This window comes from Sylvia atricapilla, chromosome 7 (assembly GCF_009819655.1).
Source record: "Sylvia atricapilla isolate bSylAtr1 chromosome 7, bSylAtr1.pri, whole genome shotgun sequence".
NCBI lineage: Eukaryota > Metazoa > Chordata > Aves > Passeriformes > Sylviidae > Sylvia > Sylvia atricapilla.
Window position 1 is genome coordinate 26,644,635 of NC_089146.1, and position 25,383 is coordinate 26,670,017.

General features: G+C 42.7%; 1 protein-coding gene across 1 annotated transcript in view; it reads left to right on the forward strand.

Moving 5' to 3' along the window:
• Positions 1-11,536: 11,536 nt before the first annotated feature.
• Positions 11,537-25,383, forward strand: part of GLI2 (GLI family zinc finger 2) — a 186,571-nt gene continuing 172,724 nt past the window's right edge. Inside the window, exon 1 of the mRNA XM_066323057.1 lies at positions 11,537-11,605. The gene's annotated coding sequence lies outside the window, so the exon portion shown is untranslated. The remainder of the gene's footprint in view (positions 11,606-25,383) is intronic.

The following is a 25,383-nucleotide window of genomic DNA, read 5'->3' on the forward strand; positions in this document are numbered from 1 at the left end:
TCCCTTTCCTGTGACCTAGGTAAGGGCCTTGGCATCTCACAGAGTTGACTGGAGCCTGTTACAGCTGGACTGACCTGTTGTACTGTATGTATCAGACACAAAAAGGTCACACAATCTCTTTTTGAGAGGGGGAATGATGCCCCAAACTGTCCTATGTCCTGATCTCACTTCTTTGCACATCTCATTTGATTTACTCCTTTTGTGGTGGATTAGCACTGACTGGACACAATAATCAGGGCACTTCTGGTACCCCATGCTGCTGGGAGCTTCCTTGCCCTTGTTACATGGTAATCTTTTCCATGCATTTTGCAGATGTCAAGTTGCCAAAGCAATTCCCTGGGTTTGTTTGTTCTTTCTCTGCCCCTGGATTCTACTGGTTTTTCAGTGTAAAAGGTGGATTTGCAGATCCATCTCTGGGGGAGGGTTTGGCTCTTCAGAGAGCTGTACAAGTCCAGCAAATACAGCCGTGTGGAAATACTTCATTTCCCCCAGATGTAGCCCTTCCTTCAGGCTCCCAGCCTGCTTCGAGCTGATTCCCATTTGTGTCCATCTGCAATTTGCTGCAAGTCTTTTGTTGCCAAGTATTTTTTGACTGCATACAAACAGAAGATCCCTAGAAACTATCTGAATTGATCTAATGGAAATCTGAAGACTGTGGCAATGAAAAGCAGAGTTATATGGCAGTGACAGGTTTTCTGTGCATAAAAAGCTTGTGACTAAAAGTCCAATACTTTGTAGACTGCAGAAGTAGGAGCTTTATATCATTTCCAGCTCACTAATAGTGTTGCCAACTCTCATGATTTTATCATGAGTCTCATGATATTCTTCTTAAAAGCTTAGTTTCTGAAGTCAGGCAATTACATGAGAATCTTTCTCTCTCTCTCTTTTTTTAACATTCTTTTCTTAGCAGCAAGTTTCTAGCCATGATGCTTCCAAGGAGGGAAAAAAGGAGGAAAGAAGGGAAAAAAAAAAAAAAAAAAGCCAAAACAGAGAAGGCTTTAAAAGATGAGCAAGGTTTGTCCTGAAGACTCAAAACCACCAAGAATGCAAACCAAAAGAGGTACATAGATATTACTGTTTGCTTGTTTCTTTTTAATCTTGTGGGCTTTTTAAAAGCCAGCCTTATGTCCAACTTATGATTTTTGAATGCCTGGGATCGGCAACTCTATTTTGACAGACCTAATGCCTATGTGTAGCACTGGAAGTCCTGTTATGGTATTTATTTTTAGAAAAGCTATTTTAGCTCATTTGGCACATTCTTTACAGCTTCATCTACCTCGTGTAGTTAGACTCATGGGGCCAGATCCTTTGCTGGAGCAAATTAGAGCAAGACCCGTGATTTAAACCATCTGGAGATCTAGCTCATGGTGCAGTCATCTGGCTTTACTGGCAAAAGGATACAAAATATAGTCCTAATAATATTTTTAAAAACTCCATAAACTGTGCCTAAAATAGTCCTCCGTCGCTCTGGAGCAGATGTGGTATATACAGAGAGCACAGGATGGAAAGCTTCAGAGGATTTTCTTGCTGCTTGTGTGAGTGCATCCCCATGGCTCACTCCATCAGATCTGCCTGTCATGGGTTTTGTACTCTCCCCGTGCACTGCACCACAGCTGAGCTGCTGCTTAAGCACTGGGTGCTGTAAAAATCATCTTCACAAATGTGATTTCCATAGAGGGAGATACCTACTGTGCTTCCTTCTCTTCATAACCTTTTACCCATTGCAGTGGAACCATATAGCTTAGCATGAATGAAAGAGCCCCTCAGAGAGTAGCTCACATGGAAGTTTCTTTATGCTGGGTTCCCAAAACCCTCTGAGGTCAGACAAGGTCAGTGCTCCAGAGCTGGATACCTCAAGGACCACAGAGGAGCTGCAGGAAGTGGTCTTGGTGACTCAGCTGATGGCAATCCTCCTGCTGGGTCAGCATTGAGATGCTGCCCAACATGATGTGAGAAAGCAATGTTTGCTTGGACATCCTTCAGATAAAGTGCAATGTGGGGTCTCCGACCATCTGTTTTCAAAAGATCTTACAAACCGTTTTTTAGGAACAAAAACTGGCATACTCTTTCAGGAGACTTAAGTAGTAGCTAATTTCCACAAATCTAGGAAAATGGATTTTAAAAAAAAGTTTGCAACTCGTTTCTGGCTCTTTTTCCAGTTGTTCTACAGTAAAAGTCCCCACAGCACTGTGCACACCTCCTGAATGTCACTAAACCCTTTCCCTTTGCTGGCAGCACTTCATGAGGCTGAGCTCCTCTTACTGAGCTGTTACCAGTGTTGACTGGAGTTGTTTAAAGCTGCTCTTCTACTTCAGTTTCTGTGACTGTGTTGTTGGCACTGCACTAGAAGCACGTGAGCCCTTCTCCTGCTACTCAGTGATTCCAGTGACGATCACTGAGGAAATTAAACATCAATGCTCAGAGTCTCTGCTGTACCTCCTGCTCACTGTCCTCAGTTGCTTTGTGGAAGCTGACTGTTCTGCAGCACACAGGAGCTCGTTTCAAAGGTGGTGGTGGGAAGGAGGCCACAGCCCAGCAGCTCAGTTGCAAATTGTGCAATCCCTGAACCACACTTGTGGCTGGAGCTCTTTGCTCCCAGCAAAGCATTGTATCTAGGATAGTCCATTTCCTCAGGGACTGTACCCATGCAAGGCCCAGGGCTCTCTGTGGTCTTCTGAACTGCTGGGTTTGTTTCTTGTGGGCTTTTTCATGGTTCTGCTTGCGTCACTCCTTGATTGAGTTACTCTCCTATAACACAGTTTGAGCTTTCCACCTTTGGACTACAGGGTGTGCACTGTCTCAGGTTGCATCAGGCTCCAGCCTTCTTCTGTATTTGCTTAGCGTTTTTCTCTAGACTCATCCAGAACCTGACTAAATAACTTTGTCCTGGGCAGTTAACTCTTTAAAAAAGCTGGAGAAAAAGGGCATTGGCTAGAGAGCATTTGGAAAGGAACGGAGGTGGGCTGTGCCTAACACCCCTGTGAGAGTGAGGGACCTAACCCAGGCTGGTGCCTCTGCTGTAATACTTTGTAGATTCACCCTCTTTTTGCCATGGTCTTCCAAAGTGTCGCACAGTTCAGACAGCAGCTGTGATGTTCTGTGAAAGTTAAGGAAAAGGTTGGGCAAAGAAAATCCTTCAGGGTGTACCTGATTACTTTAACTGTCATTTACTCTTCTGTGGTCAGAAGGGGAAAATGTAATTTAGTGGTGTAAGAAAATGTTGACTGGGTTAAGTGTGTTCACTTCAGAGCACTGCGGTATTCAGACAGTTTGGGGAGAGTGTGTTGAGAGAAGTGTCAGGATCTAACAAACTCTTGAGCTGCACCAGGATCCCATGAGTTACCATCCTGGTTCTGGGAGACCCTACTGCTGCTTAGGGGTGCTGCAACCAAATGACAGAAGGACTTTTAACAATATTCTTTCTGATACTTGGAATATATTCATAAATTGTGACCACTGGCTGTATTCAGTGTTTGTTAACTTCTCTGGAGGATCTTTGAAGAGAGGGCTGTTGTTCTTTGCATTGATTAGAATCTGCATGGTCAGTATGGACGTGTTCATGCCATAAGCTCCTGGCTCTGCTCTCCTTGGGGCTGCTTGGGTAAGTCATTCTCACCACGTTACATTTAGCATTTGGGTTATGTCATATCAGCTCTGCCAGCTGGAATTGAGAAATTTGCAGTGATACTAGAAGATTAATTGTCCTATTAAGAGGTCATATTATCAAAGGAAATGGATTTTAAGAACCAGATTTACTCCACATTTTTATATCAACATAATACAATGGGGTTTTTTTTTCTCCATGTTTTGTGCCAAATAATTATTTGATTACTGATCCTGAGGAAATCAAAGATTAATAAACTACACATTATCAGCATAACCTTTCTTCTTGTATGTAAAATTGCTACGTATATATTTTCTAGGATTTGTTCACTCCAAATTTTGGAAGTCTTGGGATGGAATTTATTTTGCCTTGACTTCTTTATTAGTATAAATATAATTTTCATTCTGTTTTGGAAAACTTTATTTGAAACCATGGATCAGAAACAATGGATTTAAATGAATGGATAGTTAAGAGGTGATAGAAATTAATTTCAGACTTTTGGTGAAAGTTTACATGATCCATGCTAGCCACCTTCTGTTGATGCCATTGTTCTGTAAATAAATTAACAGATCTAAATTATCTTGGATAATTAAATAGCTACTGCACTGAAGAGAAAGACATTAACACTGTAGTGTGATTGCAGTGTATAGAAGTTGCATGTTTATCCTGCATATGGTTATGTGACCCAGTGTATATATTACATTCCACTGAGGACTTTATCCCATCTGCTTAGCCCAGGAGACATGCACAGATCACCTCCTGTGTGTAAAGCCAGTGGGATCTAGGCTGTTTAGGAAATGTTTGGGATGTTTCCAGAAGAAAGAAATCATATTCATATTAAAGAGCTCCCTTTCTATGCATATTACCCTAAAAACCAGTAAAAGAGAGAGGTGCTTTAATTCCATGGAAAGGTTTGATGCTGTGTGCATTTCAATGGAAATAACTTTTGTCTCTGTGGATGTGTAGCTTTATAGCATCAGTCCCCTAAGTATATGTAAAATGTATTCTGCCAGTAAACCACTTCTTGGGTAGTCAATATGCATATTTATTGGTAAAACATATGCACGCTGTCATCTGTCCAATATTTTACATGTTACCCAATTTCAAATGAATAGAAAAAACAACTGCATTAGGCTGCAGTGCATTGGTAAAAAATATTCATTCTCATCACAGGAAGCTCTGAAGCTCACGAGTGACTGTGGTTCCTAACACCGAGCCCAATTAAATAGGGTATATAATCTTGCCACGGTGGCAGTTTGGGTTGTGTTCCCTCCATGCAGAGCACAACGTAACACATTAAGTTCAGCAGTGAATCCAGAGAAAAGGGGCATCCAAGCATTAATCATTCATTGCAGTGCTTCATGAAAGAAATCACAGTGAAAACAAAAGCAGGAAACTCAACTATTCTGAGAAGCACTTTGAGATAGCACTAGTTTCAGCTGCCAGGTATTTGCACTATCAATCAAAATATATTTATTTATCAGTTGAATCACATATTAAAACTCACGGCTATGCAGAATAAGAGGCAGAAGAGAAATATTGAATGTATACATACAAAAATACTGAAGCCTACACTTTCTAGAAATAATACATAAATGTCATTTGCTGACAGAAAAACAGATTGTTGTAAATGGAACTCCAGCAATGACCTGACATCAGAATCACAATTTCCTGTGTCACAGGTTAGTGAGAAATTGCTTCTTTACAGCCTAACAATTCAAGGAATAATGACCTAACATTGTTCCACTGTGAATTGGGGCCAAGATATGTATTTTTGCAGGTAGCAACAAATAAGAACAAACCTTTCAAAGAACTAGAATACATAAATCCTAAAGCACACCAGAGAATTCACCAGTTTTGACATAAGCAATCTATAAACAATATAACCAATTTGAAATATATTAGGTATGATTGCAAATGTTCCTTGTCTCTTCAGCAAAACTGGGCTGGACCTCTGTGGGCAGTACATAGGAGGGCTATCATTTAGGGATTTGGGGTACTTTTGATTCCAGATGTTTGTGCCACTGATTTATTAAACAAATGAAATGGAAATTCACATTGGCTTGATAGAGTTTTCAGACACCTCCTGCTGTTCAGCCAGCAGTTTCATTTATCTGTGTCCACATTCTTTGCTCATCACCGTAAGATGCTAGTAAAGATTTACAGTAAAGGATGGATATTTTGGATGCTTGACTGGAGATAACTCACATACAACTCATTTCTGAAGAAGGCAGGCTACCCCTGAAAATCTGAGTACTGAAAAGTTGGAGCCCTTTCCAGAACTCATAGTATTTATACAACTTTGGCTGTTCTGCCCAGAGGTTTATCTGGAGAAAGGGTATGCAAGAATTCTGAGATGTCAATGATGTGGTCATATTCTTATTTCTAATCCTTTTATTTCCTTACAGCCCCCTAAAGTTAGGACTAGCACAAGAGTTCATGCTTCTGCTGAAATGCCATTCAGCATGGCAGATTTGTAATTCCTCCAAAAGACTTATAAAAAATGATTTACAAAAGTAAATAAGGTGAGATCAATTTGAATGCTTTATATACCCTTAAAGTCAGGACAGAATAAAGCAGACTGAGCTGTGGCAAAGGATTTCTTTGTGAGCCAGCATTATCTAGTAGCATGAATTTGGGTCTATGAATTGGGATTTCCTTTCCAGCTGTATCAGGGATTCTTTATCTCTTCTTGGATTAGATAAGCATTAGAGATCCTAATTAATGGTTATACAACTATGAAGTTTAAATGGATTAAGTTTTTTGGCTGGGGGAAAGCACAAACTTTTATTACAGACACTGGCCACAGTAGATAATGTTTCAGCAGTCCAACATCAGGGCAAATCATGCAAATTATTCATCAGTATATATACACTGTGTATATGCAGTATGGTATAATGTGTACAGCCCCAGGTTATAAATTTTGTACTGACAAGGATTTCTATTTTTCTGCAAAACCTAACAAATTTTCTCTTCCTGGAGTAGAATGAAAAGTCGTCTTGTTAGTTTTCCCTCATGAAATATAAATATAGCTTCCAACAAATCTCATTGACTTTATATCAATGCCCGAGTTTTGCTTTCTGTTCATTGCCAAATCCAGTTGTTTGCAGTTCTTCATACAATGCCATTTACAGGTATCCCAGTTACTATTCCGTGCATTCCTGTGCCTGCTCTCTTCCCCTCCTCCCTATAAGGAGAACAACAGATTTCAAGTAACTCAATCAACCCTGAGCAAGAGAATTGTTATGTGGGCCCTCATCAAATCAAGCATTTGAAGATGTATTGGACAGATGAAGCCCAAAGGAGCATTGCAAGGCTGCTGTGCTGCCCTGCTCACTCCTCAGCTCCCCAGGCAGGCAGAGCCCTGTAGCCCATCTCCTGGCTGGCAGAGAGGGCTGCAGTTAGAGGGACAGGGAGAAGAGGAATAAAGAATGAGAAACTGCAAAGGATTATGAGAAAAGACCATCCCACAGAAATTGCACATTTTGTTTTCACATCTACGCCAAAGAGCACTGCTTCTGCAGGGTCGCTTGTTTTCCTTTCCCCACACAACTACAATGCACTGCTGCTTTTCTACAACTGGAAACACTGTGAGAGGCGTAACTTATCCCTGAGCTTTTCATATTGAACTTTCTGTAGGTTGAGCTTGGAGTTGCCAGTCCTAGAGCAAATTGTGCTTTCCTTTTTCAGACTCGAGTGAGAAGAGACCTCTCACCATGTGACAATAGGCTGGATCTGTCAAGTGCACCACTTATTGAAAACCCTGCAGACATGATGGACTCTGTGCCCTTTGGAGAAGCTTCTGCCCTTCTGCTAAGACAGGTAAAGATGGTGTGTGTATCCCTAGCCTATTGTGAATGCCCATTCAAATGGTTTGCTTATCATTTTAGAAGCAGAAATTTCCATGTATACAGTGATATGAATTAAGGTCTTGTTTCAGCAGGGCATCTCAGTTTGAAGTTGAATAAGATCTTGCACACTCTCTGAAATGACAGGCAGGCTTCCAGGCCAGTTTTGCAGTAAATAGAAGTACCACCTTCTTTGCTAATATAGCACAAAAGTATCATTCCATAATCACAGAAAACCCTTAGAAGAGTTCAATATTCATGATCCAATATAGATTAAACCTGGTGAAAATGGATCCTTGCAATGCAGCAAAAAACCTCTCAATCCTCCCCTCAAAACCAAACCAAACACAAAAACAAACAAACAAAACCAAAGCAGAAACTATCAGGAAATCAGCATTGAAGTTATAATTTGAATATACTTTGAAGAGAGGAAAAATAAAATAAGGCTTAATCAAAATGTAGAATGAAGGAAGATGGCACCTGCCTTGAGAAACTTAACATTGAAGCTTTAAACAAGAAACAACACATACATGGAGGCAGATAGGAATCAGAGGTGCATATCATCCCCATGAGTATTGTCTCATTGTCTATCCACAGTTACGATTTCCCTCAGATAACAGGGCAACTTTAAAAAAAAAAAGGAATTTACTGTGCCAAAAAATCTTGCCCATTCTCTTAATAAAATTCTGAGCCAGCATTGCACATGACATTGTTAATTCATTAAATATCATTGTGATTAATTACATTCGATAGATATGAGGTGCATTCAGGTTCAGTGCAACTTCATTGACCCCAGAGCTGGTACAGCTGTTTAAATCAGGGCAAAACTGGTCATGTACTACTTCCCACTTGGACTTAAACCAGACATTACAAAGATATGAGTTGCATGAAACATGGTTTTAGGCTTCTATCTCCTAGTGATCATCCCACATGTAATTATTTTCTACATTCTAAAAGAGAAGCATATTTAAATAAGATTTTTTTTTCTTGGTAGCTTCTACGTGTGAGTATTCTTTGGAATACTCAAATGGGCCTTTTAATTTATGGTAAGGATTTATGAAGATTTATAGAAATAAATTTTACAGACATGAACAGAACAGAATAGAGCATTCCTCATTGGTTTTTCAACAATTTTCTTTTAAGATGTACTTAAATAAAGAATCACAGTCCTTTTTCAGATCTATATCAAACATTTTAACAGCCACATTCGTGCTTTTTGAGGCTAGTTTGACTTCCAGATTCCTTCCGCTGACCTAACAGAAATGGGACATATCCCAGATTAGCAATCCTGAACCTGGTGATATGTCAACCTTTTATCATTTTGAGAGTTTTTTTTTTTTTTTTTTAATTGTGATTAAAAACCCCTCTTTCCTTAGTCCTGAACATTTTGGAATGTATCTTCTATATCCACATGATCTTGCTGCAGGAAGATACAGTAGGTGCACGTTGTCATATATCTTTACATCCCTACTTGGTTTCATCCCTATCAGGTTGTACAAGAGCAGGAGGGAAGACCAGAGGGAAGGTTTGCACTTTGACCCGTTGTTCATATTTTGGTTCTTTTATGTGTACCAAATGTCAGTCATCCTGTCGTCTATTTAATCTCGGACACCTATGGAAGATTAAGAGAGGGCAGTTCAATGAGCAGAGCAGGAGAGGGAAGGATAGATGAGCTACAGCAGGCAGATAATGTAAAAGCCGACTCAAAGTTCTCAAAAAACTCCAGCCGTCGCCAGCCGTCATCCTTCAGACAAAAAGGAGGAGTTTCCATTCAGGCTTAAAAATCTCCATCTTCTAAAGGACTGGCATGTGCGAATTCTAGAAGGGAAAACTGTCCTTCTTCACATAACTCTGAATTAATCCTTTAATTCTTCCTTCTTTTGATTTTAAATATGTATTTGGCCAACAGTCTGGATGAACACGTTTATAACTGTGTAGGGAGAATTTAGAACATATCTAGTGTTAATGTTTTGTCAGCTTGTTGTTTTGATCCATCCAAAACCCCGTTAACCTAACCTATATCCCAGGCTGCCGGGTCATCTTTCCCAAGTAAAGTAACCTGGGAACAAAAGTGGGCTTTGTTTTTTGGAGATCAAAGACTTTTTTTGATCCATATTTTGGTAACCAAACCCTCTCTCTTTCATGGTGCTCATCAGTAGTAGGTGCAATGAAACTCCTCTAAGCACAAAATTGTCCACTTGGATGGGACAAGGTTGTGCTGCTGTGCCAGCACCAACTCTGTATGTGTACCACGGAGGAGGGAATTTCTTTGGCTAAAACAGTGAATGCATATTAATGTGAGACAATGAGGGAAAAAAAAAAAAAAAAAAAAAGGTTGCAATATTGGTGGTTGGCAAAATAACCTGCCTCACGGTCCTTCCCGGGCTATCTGAATGGAATAAATGGGATTTGGGACTGCATTGTGAGCCAGTTGTCACCCTCAGATACCAGCCTTCCAATGACATCCAAAAAAAAAAAAAAAAAGAAGGAAAAAAGGGGGAAAAAAAAGATGAAAAAAAAAATGCATGTGTGCAAAATTTCAGACAGAAGGTACCCCAATTGGTAACTGTCTTTTAGGATTAAAATTGTGGTATGGAGCAGTCCAGCCAGGTTGCTTTGCACAGGCTAGAAGAGAAAGGTTTCTGAGTGGTTTGTGCTCATTCTCCACTTGCCCGGACCTGGGCTGCGTGTCGGGCAAATCCGCTGGCAAATGTTAACACTGCCCAAGGGACTGAAAGTGAAGCTGGGGGCTGATGTGGCATGCGGTTGCCATGGTACTGGCCATAATCCTGCCGGAGTCAGATACCCTGATGATACGGCGAGTTTGAGCTTGCTCTGGGGTACAGCGCAGTGACCCTTCCCAACAGCATCTGGTTGTGTTTTAAACTTTTGATAAATTCCATAGCCAAAGAAATCAAAACAAATCAAATAACAAGCCCAGCCTGGCCGAAGTCCAAGTTCAGGCTGCTGCGTTTCTCATTGGTACTGCTGTTTAATGCAGATCGGAGTAAAAACTAAGATATTTGGGGTGGGAGCGAGGCACTCTTTGGAGATTCTGTAGCCTCAGTCCCAAAACACGAACACTAAACTAGATTATCGTGCTTCGGTGAGGTTGCTTATCGCGTTTAGGGAACGCTCTTTAATGAATGCGTTTCTCCCCGTCGATGTTCCTGGCGGGTAAAGCCGCCCGGGTGCGAGGATGTTCCGCGGAGCTCTGCTGCCTCCAGCCCTGCTGGGGCGGGGGATTGAAAAAGTCGCGCAAACTCGCGGGGAAAAAGCAACCACCAAAGTTGGAGGAAAACCACCCCCAGCTCCATCCCCGCCTCTGCGCGAGCGAATCTGCACAGGCCAAACTTGCGCTGTCTGGGGAGGAGGGGGCGGCTTTCTCCGAGGAAGGGCGATTCGTGGGGGCTCGCTGCAGATGCGCTCCAGCTGAGCGGGGTGTGCGGCGGCTCCCGAGCGGCGCGACGGGGCCGGGCTGGCCGAGCGCATCCCACCGAGCCCCGCAGAAAGCCCCGCACCCAAATGGTGCGGTTCGCCGAGGCGAGGGGGCGATCCGGGATGAAAGGGGCTGGGGGGAGGAGAGAGAAGATCCGGAGCGGTGCGCTGCTCCCGCGCCGAAAGGGTGGGAAGGTTTAGATTTCCCTTTTTTTTTTTTTTTTTTTTTTTTTCTTAAAGGGCGGGTAGAAGAGAAAACAGACCCTAGAGCCAGTTTTCCTCTTGTGTCAGGGCTTGAAAGCGCTCCAGCGTCTTCCTGCAGGCTGCTCAACTTCATCCATCGTGTGTATGCATGTGTGTGTATATCTATTCTATACATAAAGTGCGTGTGCGCGCCGTGTCCCGCCGGCGGCCCGGGCGGATGGGCAGCAGGAGCCCCGCACCTCTGCACGCCGCCCCCGGCCCTCCACAGCCCTCCCTCCGCCCGCCTCCGCGGAGCCGCTCCGCGCCGGCAGCCGGCAGAGCACCGCGCCACCGCCGCGATCCGCGGCAGCTTTTGGCGAGGAGCGGAGCGGGGGAGAGGCACAAAAGGGAAGGACGGAGGGAAAGTCCCTCCCACGCCCCCCTCCCCCAAGTTTATGATGGGGGTCCGGAGGAGCAGTGCTGCTCCGCGGCAACCGCTCGTCTGCTGAAAACTTGCTGCTCCGCTTTTTGGGTAAAGTTAATGCTTATTGTGTCTTTTCATTGTGCTTTTTATTTTTTTTTTTCCCTCCTCTTCTCCCGCTTTGGTTGGAGCTGCCCTGCGCCGGTGGGGGGTGTGTGTGAGGGCGGGTACAAATTTGGTGAGGGTCTCTGGTCGCAGCGGGTGCCCGAGGCGGACCCGTCCCGTGTGTCCCCCCCGCCTCGCAGGTGAGCGGGAGGATGGGGCCGCGCGTGTGTCCGGTGTGTCCCCCCCTTTCCCCGTCCCGACCCCTCCGGGACCGTGCCTCCATGGCCATTGTTTTTCCCGGGGGCTGCGGTGACAGTCCCAGCCCCGGGCTGCTGCCGGGACCGCCTCGCCCTGGGTCCCGGAGGACGGTAGGGCTCCCCAAAGCCAGCACTGAGTTTGCCTTTCTTGCAGAAGAAAAATGAAGTTGCCCCCTCGCCTCCTTGTCATCCCCCCATCCGGGAGGGGCAATCTTTCGACAAGTATATTTGCTGAGGAATTTAAAAAATTCCCTGCTGCAACTTGATCCCTGTGTGATGAGGAGCGGCTTGGAGAGACCCGGACTCCAATCCTATTAAGGACTTAGAGAGTTGAGAGTTTTTCCCCCGGACTCGGTGGCTTTAAAACAATCACGGAGGAGGGGAGGGAGATGGGCTCATCTAGATGCCTTTTCTACCTCGAGCGATTGCCATTATTTCCTGGGAAACCTGACTTCTCCAGCGCGGAGGCTTAGGGTGATTTATCGGTGGTCCTGCTGCCGGCTTTTCCGAGGTTTACGGGCTTATTTATTTATTTATTCATTTAGCTAACCTGCAGCCAAGGCTTCAAAACTTCCCGGGCCGGGGCTGGCGCTGAGCCGCGGGCGCGGTGCGCGCAGAGCGGTGTCCCCTCGGCGGGGCCGGGCCCCGGTACATGGCCCGGCTGGCCAAATGTCCAAGCGTGGGGGTCACCGCCGGCCGGGCCAGCGAAACTCGGCTCTTCCTATAGCTGCCCTCGCATTTCATACTGCCCCAGGTGCTGGAAAACTTCGTGCGTACAGAAATTAGCATTTTATTGGCGTATCGTGTTTATATTTTTACGGCCATAGATAAAGGAATTGGTTGTAAAACCTTGCCTACCCCCTACCAGTCCTCTTCTTTTTTCTCTGTCTTTCTTTTTTTCAACTGAGGCTCTTGGAATGTACAAGAATTTGAAAGGAAGCATTACTAGCATGTGCATAAAACAGCATTTAAACAAATATTGTATTGGCATGTGCTGTGGAGTTGGTGCCAAAAAAGTTAAGTAAATAAGCCATGAAATTCAAAATACACACAAGTGGAATAGACTGATTTGTTATAAGACTTGCTGATTTTATCTGTTTGTTCTAGCTACCTTGCTTTAAGAAAAACTTTGGAGGTCTTTTTGGGTTTGGTTTTGGTTTGGTTTTTTTAAAAGTTCTAAACCTAATAAAATCAACTTCATTAGAAAAGAAACTACATACATCTGGAAAAGAGGATCTTGCTAAATAAGTAATTGTTGGTGCTGCTGGGATATTTGAATTGCGTGATAATTGCTGCATACAGCAAACAACGGTTTGCTTCAACTTTTCTGATGGGTGGATATTATAATTTGAATTTTGGCTGAAATGTCAGGAAATGTTGACACCTGTCAAACTTTAAATTGCAATAAAAAATGTCGTATTGGATGTTATTGCGAAAATGAGAACTTTAAAGAAGCAAATGAAATTTATTATGGCTTTTCCACTGTAAACAACTCTTGGAATTTTGTCATTTGATTGAAAGCATGACCTGTCTGTAGCACTGAAAAGTGCCTGATTCACTGAAGATGAACTTGTTCATCTATAGGTGTCTGTATATCCAACCTCTGGTGTCTGTTTGTGAAAGTGTTGGTCTTTAAAGCAAGCTGAGGTAAGATTCACTTCATCTCGAATGTTGTTATTGCTTAAAGTATGTGACTTTGAAGTGCCCAGAAATGCAACTGCTGTTCTTCAAAGGAAAACAGATCTCGAGGACTGTTTCCAACTTCCTTTCAATGTCCTTTTTTTTTTTTTTTTTTTCTTTTTTCTCCAGTGTGTCAAAGGGGATGTATACAGATGGACAAATACTATTTGTGTTAGGTCATTCAATTAGAGGAAAAATTAGAGCCATAGAAGAATTTGAACTAGATGCATATGTCAATATAAATCTAGCGTAATTTCATTGAAGCTGCTCCAGGTTATACTTGGATAAAAGAGAACAGAACTTGACCTCAGACATCCAATACACAGCAGCTTGCGTTCCCAAATGTCACACTGAAGTCACATTTAGCAAAGACAGCCTTCTGGCTGCTTATATATAATAAGCAGTATTTTTGACATTGTTTTGAAAACCAATTTGAACTTCTATGTGAAAGAACCATTTTTTGATTATGTTTTCTGTGAGTCTAATGATCTAACAAGTTTATACCACAACTTCCCTTTCAGTGGCACAGTTGTATAGAAGCTGCACAGGCTCTGGGACGGTGTGATCAGCTGTATAGAGAAAGGGTTAAGTGATCGCTACAGTTTTGTCCGACTTGAAGATACGTTTTTCATTATCTTGATACTTTATTTCTATAGAGAACATTTGAATTTCTCAGTCTCCTGCACCCATTTTTTTTTTTTTCCAATGTAGGGATAGGGTAGAGCATATGACCTAATAGCTGGTGCGTTATTCTCGTTCTCTGTTTGCAAGTACAGAAGACATTTGGTTAACTGCCTCCCCCTGTTTTTGGTGGCCTACTGTAAGCCAGTTGTTTGCCCTGTAGTCTGAAAGGTACACAGATACTTCATGCTTTTGTACTCTCAGAAGTGCTCTGTTCATAGTGAAGTTTCCAGTGCAGATTAGTGGAGGCAGTGGATTCAGTAAGCAGTCACCAAAATCTCTATGTATTTGTGGAGCAAACACCTATCTATTGCCCCATCACAAAGCCTCCACTTAATAATCTGGCCAAGGATTTCAAGGCAGTGAGTTTTTTCCAAAGAAGCTACTTAGGAACATTAGATGTGACTATAGCATCAAACTAATTAGTTGCCACTCCATTTCTATGAAGCTTCTAGGGCTTCATAGAAATGCAATATTTGCACTTCTCACTTGCTGCTGAGGCATTGAGGTTAAGCGGTCTCTGCTTTTTGTTCGCTTTCTTACTGATGGGAAAGATTCCAGGGCATTGTTTGAGAGCTGCACAGCCCCCTTATGTACCTGGGTAAATATTTTAAACAGTTGCACATTTGGACAACTTGCCACAAAGCATTAAGTGGTATTTAGGGTTTGCTTCAGCTCTGTTGCCAGGACCCTTTTAAAGAAAACCAAAACAACAGTAGGCATCTGGGAATTAATTAATACAACACTAAATAAAACAACAGTAAAGAATGGATTCTTGTATGAATTACAGCAAGAAGGTGTTGTGTTAGAAAGGCAAATAATATACGTGTGCCTGTGCATATCTACATATATGCACACACATTTGTGTGTATGCAGGGAGTATGCACAGTTCATGACCTGTGTATACAGCAAATCCCACATATATGCATCTTCTAGAAACCAGCTGGTGTTTGGTGTAAAAGGAAGGAGAGTTGCATCTTGCATGGCAGTCTTGATAGTTCAGGAGGCAAAATTGCAGGTTTCCCTTGTGAACAAGTGACTGGAATGGAAATAGTGGGTAATCAGGTCAAATTTTCTACAGACCAGTTCCAGTTGGGAGTGAATACCCGTGTAGTCCAGAAGAGGCCACAGAACTTTTGTTCATTCCCTCTTGGCTACTGTAAATCTGCACCCCCATACCCTTTAACTTTTTATAAACAAAGTGAACCATAAACAAAGTGAATCCAAATATACTAAAGCTGAAATGTGTTGCACAAAGGGAACAGGAAGATTGTCCTTTAATTCAGAAGGTCAGAGCTGTAAAAATTGTTTGGGATTTGTGAATATTCAGTACCACAGCAAAAAAAAAAAAGGCCTCGGTGCCTGGAAGTGGTCACCCAAATTAGAAAAAAATTGAAAATAGGCTCCCTTGGGTTCCTATTGTAATGAGTGGAAGCGTTTCTGATATTGTCATGGGCATGAGTGCCCAAATACATTAGTCATTGGTGAATCTTTTCTCATCGTTTCACAATTATTTGTGATTGGCTGTCACCTTTCTGCAATTATAAATATTCTAAGAGGAAACAATACAAATTAGAACTGTAGGTACCAGGATCTTTGTACTGGATGTATTTCTTTTTACTTTCTAAGTGTTCTTTTTCATATGAAAAGAGTCTTGCAGCTTTATCCTTATTCAAGTCTTTTCTTTTTGTATCTACTGGGGAGAAAACCATTAATTTTGAGGAATGGTGAGAGTAAGCCTTAAGCTGTCTTTGACATTTTAGTTTAACTTGAATAGGTTAATTTTTTTTTTTTTTTTTAAGAAAACAAGTTGGTGGGAAGTGTGTTTTAACTGTGAGCGGCCGATTTCGACCATTAGCATAAGAAAAAAAGTTTTAGTGCATTTACTATTGTATTGAATGAAGAGTTCCAACAGTCAGGGAAAAGAAAGTAAAAGGCTGTAAAGAAATGATGGTCTATTCAGATTATTCAGCAGCCCAGAGCTCTGGTCATCTGCCTCTGAAATCTGTGATCGGGATATCACTTTTATCTTCCTGTGCCTTTCTCTCGCCTTTTTCACATGTTCACTTTTGTCAAGGTTTATTGATCACGTTTTCTTCTCTGCAAATCTGTGGAAAATTTAATGAACCAAAAACAACTGAGAAATAAAAGGAACTTTTTATTCATTAGTCACTAGATTGAATTTTGTTCTATAGTTGCTACCCTCTTGCCTCCCATGTGCCTCATTGTGTCACTCCTGCAGCAGTTACAGTATGTACAGTGGGAACGGCCACATTATTAATTCTCTTCCAAGGAAAAGTTTGTTTAAAGTTGTGAATTCATGGCAGCCTTGCTCTGCCTCTGCTCCTTAGCTTTTCTTTGCCTTCCTGACATTTGGATTCTTAACTGTGGTGCTTCTGTCGCTAAATACCTTTAAGTGTGTATTCCGCAGAGCATTTACCTCTTCAAGAATTAAATGTATTTGCTGCCTAGCAATTAAATCCAAATTTAAATGATCGCAGATTAGTAGTAGTTATTTACAGTCCTGATTGTTTTGGTGCTGTGATCCTTGTTCATTACACATCTGCTTTGCCGTGGTGCTGCCCCAGAGCGTTTTGTGATGCAAATGCTTTTGTTAACTTACAAATAGTTTCAGTATCTACATCATCTCAGGTGACATATTTAAGTCGTTTCTTTTTTCCCAGATGGACTTAAAAAGCTGTAATTAAATGTGGCTTCCAGTATGATTAAGCTTTGCTAACATTTTCCATGGAATGATTTACTTGAACTCTGGCACTTTCTGAACCTGTCACTGGAAGATTTTTCAATAAACGCCCCTTTTAACATTAATTTGATTTCATTTAGTGCAGCTTGTAAGTGTAGGGAAATGAGTTAAAATGAAGCATATATCTGCCTGAGAGATTACCTGGATGTTTCATGATTCTAAAGAATTTTACTGTTACCTCATGTTAAATGCTAAGTCTGAATCTCAGGGGAAGCAAAACCATAGAGTTCTGTAGAATAGTCCCAAATACTCTCCTAATTAATAGTAGCATCAGTCCTGATGTTTTTAAGGAATGATCTAAAAGCCACAAAAGAGACTCTGGACTTGAGCTTGTAATTTCAGCTACAGTGATGGCACATCTGTGACTGCATCTGTTTTTCTGTGCATGGAGTGACTGTTCTGTAGGAGTAGACACTTGCAAGCTTAAACTGCGTGTAAATCTAGAGCGAGGACTTTGTGCCCAGCAGAATGAACCTTAATGGAAAAAATCTGGGCTTCTGGGGAGCCACGGCGGAGTGGAACAGTAGTAAGAAACCTTCTATCCCCTGTGAAATGTCGGATTTTCGTGTAGATAACTCATTCAGGTGAAACTAATGAAATCTCTCCAGAGCAAGACACCTTCTCTGGGACCCTCCGCTGCATGGGGGAGCCAGCGGGGGTCCAGCCCCTGAGATGAGCACCCTGTGGTCACAGCCCCTCACCTCCTGTAGGTGCCATGATGTGGCAAATACCCCCAGTAGGGGACCGGCTGGTTCTTCCCAGAATCTCCCGGGGATGGTCAGCTGCACAGCTTCATTCCTGCAGTGGCAGTGGAAAAACTTCCCAGTGTTACAAATGCAATTCAGAAGAGTGGAGATGCTGTAATATTACAGTGCTGTGACTTATCTTCATCACTAGGAGCTTTAAATATCCTGACTCTGCAAGTTAAATCCTGTTTTGTTTAAATGTCCTGTATGTTTAGTTATTATATTCTATTCAAGCAGGCTGATCACCTGGAGATTGTGTTAAGCAGCTTGATTCAGTCGCTAAAATTCATTGAAACCCCTTGAAACCATCTCACCATTTTTTTTTTTTTTTCAGTTTGGAAAGTGGCATTCCTAGCTAGACTCAGTGTATTGCTCCCCTGCATGCTGACCTGAGGTGCTCTGTTAGAGCCCTTTTATCACACCGTCTTTAAAAGCAAGGTCTGTTGATTGCAGCGGTGTTAAAAGAGCATCAGTTCCCAACACCAAGATCGCTCCTTTTCACAGCAGTGCTCAGCAATGCCCCTTTGTGCAGTGGACAATGCAATAAGTCAGACAGGACTTTCTGAGCCACCTCTATAAGGAACTGTAAGGGCTGCTGAAGTACACTTGTGTTAAGTTGAATTGATTGAAATTTAATGGCTGTTAGTAGCTATGAATGGTAATGATTTTCTAGAGTATCTTCACCATGCTTGACATTAATAACTGTAGAGTGTGTATGTGTGACGGTAGTATGTTATTCATTTTTAAAGATGCTTTCTCCCAGCCCTCTTTCCCATAATTTAGTTGTTTTGATGCTTCAGGAAAAAAAAAAATCTTGTGCTTCGAAGAGCACGTACATCTTGTCAACATAATTTTGTGCTCAAGATTTTTATTTTTTCCTATTCTAACATAAATCAGACTACAATATAGTGAGAGTGATGAATTTGTTTTACATGCCATCATGAATTAATGTTATGCAAATAAAAGCTTTACAGGTGCCATGATTTACTTAATAATTTCAAGTTCTAATATTTAAGCTCATTCATTATGTTTGGGTAAAAAAAAAAAACAACACAGCATGTTCATATTTTAAAACGTGAAATGTGAGATTTGTGTGCATTTGCTGTGTGTAGTTGCTGTGTAAGCACATTTGATGGCTAAGAAAGAATCAATCAGTGTTTGCATTCAGCATCCTATGCCTGTAGATGTTACAGAGACATTTCAAAGAGAATAATCAAATGTTTGTACGTAAGGAGAGGAAGATGGTGGTAAAATACCCTTCACAGATACAAAGAAGCGGAAAACTTCCATTGAAAAGTTTTTTGGCCTTCAGATTTTGAGCAGGGCAGCACGATTTTGCAATGCAAAGTGGCCTTCATTTCATCCTGAGCAGTTTGCTCCCAGACGTGCCGCCTTTGCCACATGGTGAGGATGAACTGAGGGGCTGGGGAGAGCTGTAGGCATCCTGGGTCAAAGGTGAATGAGAATGGGATCGGAGGGTTTTCAGGCTTTGATATAATTTTTAGTGTGCTTCCCAAAGGCTAAGGACAAGGGGGAGAAAGTTTGACACATAAATACATCTTGAATCTCTGAAGATAAGAATAGATTTTGACTTTATTTCTCAAAAATTGAGGTCACAGTGGTCTGATGACAGGCTGAAAGCCCATCACTCAATTTTTTTTTTTTCCTGTTTCTTACTTTTCTTTCTCTTTTTCTGTCCAGATGAACAGACTTTTGATACATTGTACACATTGAGTTAGTGACAGCCTATGCAGGTTTTGAAGTTTGTGGCCCCCGGATCAAGGTTTAGCACCGGCATTCAGGCCTCCCTGCCTGAGCGGTAGTAATTTTACTGATAATGCCATAAAAGACTCAAACCTCTTAAGTTGGGTAACGGTGAATTAAAAGTGAATCTTGACAAAATGCAAGAGGATCTTGTGTTTCTGTGATTGCTACACAAATCAGTTCAGAATTGTGGGAGTAGGCTCAGGAATTGCTCCTTGACCTCTTCAGGCCCAGGGGACCATTGGCCAGGGAGCAGAGTGGTACTTGGCTTTTAGTAATTTTGACAACTTCTCCTTTTGCTCTGTGTTCTTGCAGAACTCAGAGGAGAAATTCATTCAGATGCGCCATTCAAGCCAAGGATTTAGCTGGGTGTTAAAAGGCCATTTGGGAAGTGGCATACAGTGTATGTACCGTGATCAAGTTAATTATGTTGCTTTGGCAACCCCAGCTTTGGTATTTCCTGGCTAGAACTCGTTGATGGAATCATATTCCAATATCTGGCGTCATCAACACAAAAATCTTCTACAAAACCAGGTCAGGGTTGTAAAAAAGTAGCAGAAAAAAAAAGATGGAGTGTTTTTCTGAGAGTGTTAACAATTCATTGTTTTACAGGCTTTGGGTTGAAGTAAGTTTCTGTTTAGAATTTTAAAGTATGATTCCATTGTAAGAAATACAGTAGCAATATAATTGCTCTTCCAGTGGACTCCAAGTGATTGTTTTAGAATTCCTTTTGTGGAGAATTTCAGCATTTTGAGGTTTTGTTTCATTTCACAATAAGTCAGATTTGGAAACCTTAAATTTTTTTGTAACTGCAGTAACTGGATTCTTAACTTTGCTCTCTGCTTCTGAGAGCTGTAATGGAACACAGGGCTGAGCACAGCACATGTGTTACTGAACCATGGCCATGGCCAATTTTTTCATCTTTGATTTATTGTGTGTGCTGTTGGGGTATTTTTCCCATTTTTTTTCAGAGAAAAGGGAAGGAGCATGGAAACATTGTGCATGTTGGGGTTGCATTATCTCAGCAAAGCTTGCACTTCTTTAGAGACCCTGCTGCAGCACTCTAGGTCTCCAATTTCTATTTGAGAAAATGTTCCCACTTCTGCATTTTACTCCAAGGCCCCTGGCAGGGCTTGGTAAAATTTAAACTGTGTATTGGACTTCATCTGAGGAATTCACTGGTGCTGGAGGTGAGTTCATCCCTCTCGGACAAAGCACACGGGGAAAGTGGGCAGTGGAAGGCAGGTCTAGATCTGTGTTGTGAGGACAGGGATGAAGCGGGGCAGTGCTGGCAGCTGCTGGAGGATGCACCATTCTCCCAGGAGTGTGCAGGGTGAGGGATCTTCCTCTTCTCCGTTCCAGAGGGCATTTCCAAGGTGCAGATGGCAGAGGGATCTTTGCCAATGCATTTGCTTTCTTTAATCTCTTCTCAGGGTAGAGAGACACCCAAGAATCAGGTTCCAGAAGGTGCGAGATGAGATGGACTTTCTTGGTAGAGAGGAACTCGCTGCTTGTGAGCTGGTGTTGCTTTCTGCTGCCCACTTTGGGCTAGCCCATTTTGGGTCACTGTGGGTTCCTCTGCACCAGTTGGTGGCTTTCCAGGGAGGCACTGCCTCAGATTAGGCTGGAAACTTTTAGTGCATTGGGTGCAGTCAGGTGATGACATGCTCCAGCTGTCAGGCTGGTGGAAGAAGATACAAAACCCTGGTCGTTTTGGTGTCTTCCTTCTTTGCTGTTGAAGATGCAACTTTTCAGCCTAAGGGGACCTCCTGGCATCACCCCACTCCCTCCTCCTGTTACTGCATGTGGAATAACTAATGCATTCATGGGATTTACCAGAATCAGATCTCCAGTGAAGTATAGGACCCTCCATTAGAAGTGAAGAGGGCAAGCACTCAAGATGTCTTCTTCAAAGTGACTTCTCCCTCCTTTCCTCAGTCACTTTCTTCTTCTGGCATGGTGCAGCCCAGGGGCTGCCACCTGGGACTGGCAGGCTGTTAGCCCTTCTCCAACAAAGTGGAAGCAGTTGGGGGGTTTTTAATCTGGCCTTTTTCCCCCCTCTTTTGCTGTGTGTTGTTGGATTGCTAAGGATGAGGTCTGTGGTCCTGGTGTGCTTTCTGGGTGTGCTGAACCACTCATCCCACAAGCCTCCCATGTAGGCTGGACTGAGAGTCCTTGGTGCAGCAGTTCAAACAGAGTGCAGTGCTGCAGGTGCTCTTTTGCTGGCTGATTGCTTCGAATGTCACACCTATCCTCGGCTTAATGTCTGCGTTGTTTCAACATCTCATGTGAGCTAATGCAGTTTAGGCATCACCCATTTCTCTCTCTCTCTCTCCCTGGAGGTTACAGATTTCCAGACACCCTTGAGATGGAGTTTTAAGGTCACCAGTGGCATTTTTAGGTCACAGAACTGCAGGACCTTGTCTTCTTGCCAGCTAATCAAATGACTAATTAGTTCATATATCGCTGCTGTTATCTTTCTCTTTAGCTTTAGTTCAGCTCTGCAGGATGAAGCCTGCTAGGAGATGACATCTGAGAATTATTTGATTGGAAGCTTAAGAGGCAGATATGGTCAAGAGACTCCATATGAGCAATCACTGGTGCCTGTGTTAGTGTCTGTACCCCAATTCATCCATGTGTATTAATGCATCCATCAAAGCACAGTATTTAAAAACAGCCTTGTTCTAAGCCTTTCTATGATAATAGCAGTGAATACTTGAAATACACACACACAATCATAATTCCATTGTAATTAGAGTAATTTCCACAAGACTGTATTCTTAACGGAGGTAGCTGTATATATATTTTAATTTATTTTAATCTATGAGCAATTTTACATCTGGCCACTTCATCCTGCACTCTCTAATACTCACAAATAGTGACTTGGGCAGTGCAAGCCTTTGTGCGTCTCACAGCCACATTAACCCACTTTATTTCACACTTTTCTCAGGTGTTGATGGCATCTGGTTGTGACAGATGCTTTCTGATAAAGTCTTCACATCAACATGCCTTTGGAGACATCAGTGCTCTGTGTTGGTACTTGTAGACTGCTGTATCCAAATACTCTTCTTTAATTGTCTTATTAAGTAGAGAATTAAGCTGTGTGCTTTGACTGTTTTGGTGCCAGTGATTCTTATTGCAGGCTTTGGCACGGCACCACGTTGTGTTTTAAAGAGACAGCATCACTTTAATGATGTGGGAATTGAGTTGGAGGATAAAAATCTGCTGAGAAAATGGCTGACTGAAAGTACGGTACGTAAAATCTGATTTTATGTTCTTCCCCTCAGACTATTAGGTGGGGGGTTTAGTTCAAATGCCTGCGATGATTTAAGAAATAAAAAGCAGAAATTCTCCCTGCTGCCAGACCACAGGCTCCTCAGCGCCAGACTTGCAGACAAATGTCACATGTTGCTGTATGTTTTGAAAGCATACCATGTGTTATTCTTTAGCTGTCTCAGTCTTCCCCCCAGCTATATCATTTTCTCCCTAGCCAATCTCACAGAAAAACTTCTAATGAAAAAACTTTTCCTCCTGTCCGGTGCAGACCCTAGGATGTGCTCCCCTGTACCTGTCACTCCATGTGAAGGTCTCTGCTCACAAACTTGCAGAAGTGATTTTAACTTGACTTCATGTAACTCTGCCTCTTATGCTTTAAATCAGGCACTTTTGACACTGATATTGCAGCTTATGTTGTGCGTTAGGATCAAGAGCTCACAAATGACTAAACATATGGTTAAAACTTTTTTTTTTCATGAAATATAATATGTTTCAGTTTAACTCGGCTGTGGGTCTAGATAACAAACCTCCACAGTTTGCCATTAGAATAATTGCATTTCCAGAAACAATTTTTTACTTCTTCTTTTCTACTGTCTTGGATTAATGTTTCCTCCAGCTAATGACAGGACTGGACATGCAAACTGGATTAGAGCATAGTGTGAGTAGTATGAGCTGAACATGCTGGCATCTCACTTTATTGCCTACAAGGTTAAGCGATTCACTGTGAAGTCGCTAGAAGTAAACTGAAAGCAAAAAGGCAAATTAATCCAGATCTCCTGCGTTCCGGCAGTGACGAGTGTGGCTCCCAGGGCATTTGCCCCTAAAATAATGTTTTCCTTGTCCCCTCAACTTGCAGCAGTGGAACTTTCCCACTTATGGCCAGCTTGTGCTTAGATGGGAAGTCCAGCCACCCCTCAGGTACCTGGGTGTCACTCTGGCAGTGTGGCCACGGGATGCTGCTCCTCCTCCTGATCTGTGGTGCCAGGATGAATGTAGCAGACAAGTTTGCAGCCGCAGCCTGGTGCCGTGGCTCTCGTGAATGATAAAGGCTGCTTTGCATTAGAGCTGCTCTCTGGGGCTGCCTCCTTGCAGGAGGTCTGCTCCCAATTTCAGCCGGGGTGGGAAGCAGCCAGCACTTGTGCTCGACATCTCTATTAAGTTCACTGTACCAAGAAAAAAATGGCTACTCGGGAAAGCCACTGCTTGGATTCCTGCAGAAAAGAGTGTCGAGTTGGTCCAGTGGCAGAACTTCAGATCACATCTCTGATAAGCAGGAAACTGCTGGGGAGTAATGTTAGTATAAAGGATAGGGCTGGGAAGACCAGAGCAGATGGTGCAAGGGATCATACGTGCAGTAGGTGCATCACACCTACGTGTGTTAGCTAGACCACTGGTGAAAATTCATCATGCTTCATTTATATTCCTTCTTTTTTTTCCCACTTGTTTGTTTGTTCGTTTTAAACACTGCCATAAATGGGATTTATGCAAGCACCTGCATCCAGCTGTAATTTTAGGTGGTATTTCCACTAGCCCATGAGCTTAGGTGCTGGCTATGCCATCTAATGTCACAGTTTGCAAGTGGCCTGGTCATACTGGGGACTGAATAAGTCTGCTCACTTACTGTACACAAAAGCTTAGATTTGAATCCATGTTGAAAGGCTGGATCACAGCCTGTGTCTTGAACGTGTTGGGCTTGCAATTCTTTTTTCAGTAGAAATGAAAGATATACTGGTTTTGTATGGGAATAATAAAAAGTTTGTGTTTCACGTTTAGGTATAGTTATGAGTGTGATGCTTGAGTGATGAGGCGTACTGTGTTCGGAAAGAAACTGGCACCATCCCACGTGAGTGCAGGGTTTCCACCAGGCCATGTCTCTGACAGATCAATTTGACCACTCCTGCTTTACTGAGACCTCCTTCCTCACCAGTCTCTCATATTTAATGAGGAGCTGCAGTGCTCAGCTGGACGCAGCAACCCAGCTGTGTTGTGATGGTAGAAACATTGCAGGGACCCGGCAAGTGCCTGTGCTGGGACCACCAGCCTAAGGCACAGTGACTCCTGTGTACTGAATTGACTATAGCTTATATCTGTAAGGGGAGGAAAAATGGGTGTCCTGTTTCTCCTCTTGAAGTCACTGTGAACCTCACCAGAGTGCCACAACTTCTCAAATATGGTGGATGGTAGCTTAGCTACTTCATCCACCAGTTCCCTCTGGAGCCACAGCTCAGTCCCTTGGAAATACCAGTAAATGTTACAGCTCTGGTCCCCTCACCCAGCTGCCCTTTTGCATCCCAGTTTCATGGCAAGGAGCTAGTGAGTGATGACTGCTTTGTGAGACCAAGTGTGACCAGGGGCACTTCCTGCCTTTCACATGGACTCCTGTGACCTGTTTGTACTAATGTGTTAGATCTGGAGCTATGCCTTGGGACCATGCAGAGCTTGTGCTGGACCAGAATGGTGACTTACCCTGCAGCCTTCCACGACCAGTGATACACACTGTGCTTCCCTGTGCTTTGTATGCATACAAGTAGGCAGGGGCTTTTCAAGATAATTGCTATAAATTGGACTGGAAATGTCCACCATGCTTGGGATTTGCATGGTGGGGACAGACCTTTC